Genomic DNA, 6,000 nt, shown 5'->3' with positions numbered 1-6,000 from the left:
TTGAATCACACTTCCTTTACTTCCGGTAAAAAAAAACCCCAAATATGGTGAAAATTTCAAAAATGAGTCCTCAATCCATATCTTTGATTTAGAGTTAAAGAAAGATTGGTTAAAACAAAATAAAATTACTGAGGTACTAAAACATTTTTTTCAAATTACTACTAGTTGGCTCAAAATACATGTTTGTTCACATTCACAGCACATGCAAACAAAGCAGTGCACGGGAGACCCGATTTTCCACATAAACAACGACCGCAACATCCTCTGTATCTGTATCTGTATGAATACGTTGTCGATACCAATTCTGGCTTTAATATTACGGTTTAAGAGAGCGCCGCTGATTTACTGACGAGGCGTAAGAGCAGATTTGACGCTCTCTACGCTTGATGAGCGCACTACAGTTTCGTCTAGCTGATTGGACGCGATCACTGTCTTTACAAAGAATGAGTTTGAGTATTGTGGTGTTTTTCTGGGTTGTTATGTTTCTCTTAGGACGTGCTTTGTTTTTAGAAATTCGTCTGGTTCAATAGCGGGAATCATCCCCTAACCCAATTTATACATAAATATCAACTTCTAGCTTGTTCCGTCTTGCAATGGAGGTCTTGTAGTTCCAGTTTGGTTTTTTTGGCAATCTTGTGGGCAGTATTTCAAGTTTCTTCTTTGAAAGCCTAGTATTGAATTAGCTTTCTTAGCCACGATTATTATGTGGGTGGTCCATTTGAGGTTTTCCGAAATTTGAGGGCCTAGTCACGGGTTATGCTTGACTTGTTGTAGTATGTGTCCATTTGAACTGTAGATTTTATGGCTTCTGTTTCTGATGCTTATGATGTAGCATTTGTTGGCATTGAACCGCATTCCCCAGCACATCCACAATGTACAAGCTTCTGACAAATTATGAGGCCTTAGAAAGAGTTATTGAAAAGTTATCCATTTTGTCCCTTCGCCATCCATTAGTGCCTGACCTGGGTAGCATAAAAGTCACTTCCAAGCTCGTCCCCCTAAACACCTGCCTTAGAATATTGCACGTTTAACATGCTGGAAAAAACTACACCAAGTTGAGAGAATATCCTTAATTAGTCTTCCCTTTTGCGCAAATACTAGTAGTTATTTTCTTTATTCGTTAACCATGTTAACCCCATCTGATAAGTTTGTGTGATCTTAAAGATAAACCTCGGTGATTTAGGCTGATTTATCTTCATTTTTTATGTCAAAGTAACATCATCAAATGCCATCAATGTCTCCCACGCAGTCTTTTTTTTCCACTTTTCAAGCATTCAGAGAACAAAATCACAACTGGTAAAGACATGGATCCCATAAGTGTGTGTAATCACTCATTTCAAAGTGCATTTGAAAGGTCAGTGGTATATATTTATCCACATCTTTTATCCCTCCCAAACACAATCAATAGTTCGTCTACCCCTGTCATGGAATAGAGAAACAGTAACGATTATTCGAATCATGACTCGTGCAAGTTCGTGTTTCATTGCAGCAGACACATGCACTTTGATTCTATTGTCAGACTCTTAATGTGAATATGGTGATAATAGTTTTTTAGGGTGATTTAGAGCCAAAAGTTTAATGACCAGCTATAAAACCCATTTTATTTATACATTTTGAAAAAAGTTGAATATTAAAATGAAAAAATATCAATAATTCTATGTCCGCCATATTGGATATCACCGGAAGTTAGGGTTTTAAAGACATATGCCTTATACATTTTATCCATAAGAAGCACCAAAGAAAGGTTTCTGCACAAGATAATGATAGTAACAATACTTTAAAACACATTTCAATTATTTTCCCTAAAAATAAGCTTATTCTTGTACTATATCCGCCATGTTGGATTTTACCGGAAGTAGAGTTTTTTAAGACATCTCATCTATATCATATATCCAAAAGTAGTACAAAACAAAGGTTTGTACCAAATATTATGATAGTAGCATGTTAATAACACCTTTTCACATACTAACCTTCGATATTGGGCGAATGAAAGTATGATGTCCGACATTTTGGATTTTACCGGACGTGAGACATTTTTTTCAAAAGCCTCCCAATATGAAATGAAAGAGAAATAGTTGAGAAAGGTCTATTTCAAATTTCGTGCTTGTAGCAGGATGTGCACAATTTTTCACAAAGCCGCCGTATATATGTATGTTATATACAGAAAAACGCAAACTGGAAGTCTAATCTGACTTAAAATTTCGTCCAATGACAGAAACATATCTGGACGCCTTTTTCTCGATTTTCTCCAATAATAATTCAATCTGAAAAATTATATATGAATGGATGACAATACGATTAAGCACTGTACCTATAGTACACATAATGAGGTCTTCTCGTTTAATAGTATAGATAATGTGAAATATTTTAGTTGACATATTAATCGGAGTTCATAAAATGTTATTTAATAATAAACTAAATCATGGATTGACATTTTAATCACTTGGATAAAAAGGGATCCAAGGTTTGCAGGAAATCAAGATATTAGTTACTATAACAAATTCATAGACAGATGCCAACTTTACATCAACAGTCAAAAGTTCAAGGATATATAATTGTACGTAGAATCCATGTATAAATGTAAACTTTATAATTATTATAAAAGATATTTTTCAAAATCCAGAGTTAAGTTGATAAAAGGGTACATCTCAAGTAGCTATTTCCTTTAAGCTGTGCCTAGAGATGATCTTCACGTAGTTTGAAGTTCGGCCGTTGTTTCGTCTTCCTTCAGTAAATTCAGTGCAGTTATGACAGAGTTTAAGAGTTAACAAATAATGCAGGAATTTTTTGTTCATCCTAGCACCCCTAAAAATTAAACGAAAGCTCCCTTAACTTTTTTTTGGCCTTTTTAACTTTTTTTGGATTCGAGCGTCACTGATGAGTCTTTTGTAGGCGAAACGCGCGTCTGGCGTATATACAAATTTTAGTCCTGGTATCTATGATGAGTTTATTTACAATCACTGGGTCGATGCCACTGCTGGTGGAGATTTATTTCCCCGAGGGTATCACAAGCCCAGTAGTCAGCACTTTTTGTGCTGATATGAATTGTCATTGATATTGTTATATTTAAAAATTTACTGTTTACAAATTTTTGAATTTTTTGAAATGCTAAGGCTTTTCTACCTCAGGCATAGATTACCTTAGCTGTATTTGGCAAAACTTTTAGGAATTTTTGTCCTCAATGCTCTTCAACTTCGTACTTTATTTGGCCTTTTTAACTTTTTTGGATTCGAGCGTCACTGATGAGTCTTTTGTAGACGAAACGCGCGTCTGGCGTATACTAAATTTAGTCCTGGTATCTATGATTAGTTTATTTACAACCACTGGGTCGATGCCACTGCTGGTGGAGATTTATTTTCCCGAGGGTATCACAAGCCCAGTAGTCAGCACTTTTTGTGCTAACGTGAATTGTCATTGATATTGTTATATTTAAAAATTTACTGTTTACAAATTTTTGAATTTTTTGAAATACTAAGGCTTTTCTACCTCAGGCATAGATTACCTTAGCTGTATTTGGCAAAACATTTAGGAATATTTGTCCTCAATGCTCTTCAACTTCGTACTTTATTTGGCCTTTTTAACTTTTTTGGATTCGAGCGTCACTGATGAGTCTTTTGTAGACGAAACGCGCGTCTGGCGTATACTAAATTTAGTCCTGGTATCTATGATGAGTTTATTTATTGTACAAACGTACATGACTTTTAGAACGCACCTACGCACGTGAGATTTCCGCGGGGTTTTGGTGAATGTAAACAGTTTTTTTTAAAGATACGAGGACCGAGAATACTGAACACAAACAGAGAAAACGTTATTCAGATTGAGATTTAATTGAAGAGGTCCTGCATCATTAAGTTATTGTGCTTCTGAAGGTTATCGAAATGATAGTTTTAAACATATATTCAAATTTAAATACGTCGGATATCTTTTTTAAAGATAGTTCTTGTTTTGAAATTCTAAGGCTTTTCTACCTCAGGCATAGATTAACTTAGCTGTATTTGGTAACACTTTTAGGAATTTGATCCTTAAAGCTCTTCAACTTCGTACTTTTTATTGGCCTTTACAACTTTTTTGGATTCGAGCGTCACTGATGAGTCTTTTGTAGACGAAACGCGCGTCTGGCGTATATACAAATTTTAGTTCTGCTACCTATGATAAGTTTATTTAGATTCAAATACAATATTATTTATTTGTTTTATGAAATAAGTTTTATAACTTCTAGAATATAATGTAAGTATATCAGCTTGCGACATGATATTTGGTTACTCATCTGAAATTTTAATCGGATTTCCGATGATTTTTCATAACTTTTAAATTTTTCCTTTTTTTTTTAATCATATCATATAATCCGAATCGATACATGTTTAGAACATTTTTGTTCTACCAATAATGTTAAGTCTGTTAATACTTGAGTCTATTTTTGTGTATACATTGTACTTCTATTATTTGCAACCAAACGAATACAATCACGCACATTTCAATTAGAAACTGCTGCACATTATAATTTGACTATCCACTCTCTGAACAGTTTTATTTTACAAAGCCCATGCATGTTTTATTATAATATTTTTGTTTAACATAAAATGTTTCTAAAGAGATATCTAGAGATTATTGATTGACATTTTAATCACATGAAGTAAGATATAGGGAACCAGGAAACGAAATGTAGTACTACTAATCCCTTTTATGCAAATTCAAATTTCATATAATTTAATCAATGTTTCATAATAGTTAATTCAAACTATCAACATGGATGGATTCAATTAAATAATGAATAAAATGCTACTAGATACCATGAAAGAAGCATTACAATCTAGTGACACGAAATATTTTTCAAACATGCTTTTCAATTCATGGGAATTATTTTTTTTCTCTGAAAAGCTTATTAAACGAGATTCAAAATGCGATATCAAAATTCAACGGAAAATATCCAAATCGCAGGATGACAAAATAAAATAAAATAATTATAATTGATAAAGTTTGATTCTGTTTTAAATTACATATTGAAACAAAACCCCAAACTTTTCTATCATTGGTTGACAAATAGGAGACTGCACTAATGGTAGAATTAAAAGCCCAATATAACATTGTCTTTATATCTATAAAAGCTTGTCCATGATTAAATGAATAATTATATGCAGAGGTCCAATATTCATTTTATCAATTTTGTATATCTATTCTAGGTGGAGATTATTTAGAATGTATTCTTATCGTTTCATTTTTAGATCACACCGTAATATCACGAGTGGAGGATTTTTTTTTATAATATTTGTATAATTGTAAGATTGAAAATCATGGTAAGTAACAGGTGTGGATCAAGCCAATTTAAAAGGGGATCCCAACCCAGAGTAAAAGGGGGGGGGGGTCCAACTATATGCTCCCTGGGGGGGTTCCGGACCCCCCCCTGGATCCGCCAATGAGTTAAAGGTTGGCGTTCTTCTGCAGGTGCTATACATATTGTTATCTTTTTCGTATATTCTTGGGTTATTCTTCTTTCCACACTTCTTCAATTACTTACGGATTTTTATCGTTTTTGTCTGAGAAGTACACAATTGCTCGTGACGATGAAATTGTTTATACTTGGGATACACCCTCTAACACAAGTCGATAATTTTATTCTGTCTATTAATGTGTATTGTTGTTATGTGCACGTATTTATAGATCATAGTCAAATTTTTGTAGAAAGGTTTGTGAGTTGAGATTTTTATGAAATGTTTTGTGAACCTTTCATTGTCTTTTTTTTTAGTTGCCTTGGAGTTGTCAGTTTATATTCAGTATTTGCCAAAAGTTCCAAAGGTATCTGAAATACAACAATGATGTACAGTTCTTCATTGGTCCATGCTGGCTGATTCCAATATGTTCATGGTATATCTAGTTATAAAGTACAAAAAATATACCATAGAGTAACAGTGTCAATCTTGCACTCCGTTATGATTCCCCTACCATTGTAAAAAGTATATGAACCATGGTTTAAACAGCGTATTAAAATTGTTATTTGGGTAT

The sequence above is a fragment of the Mytilus trossulus genome, chromosome 9 (assembly GCF_036588685.1).
Source record: "Mytilus trossulus isolate FHL-02 chromosome 9, PNRI_Mtr1.1.1.hap1, whole genome shotgun sequence".
NCBI lineage: Eukaryota > Metazoa > Mollusca > Bivalvia > Mytilida > Mytilidae > Mytilus > Mytilus trossulus.
The sequence above is the reverse complement of the archived record's forward strand: the minus strand, read 5'-3'. Positions refer to the sequence as shown.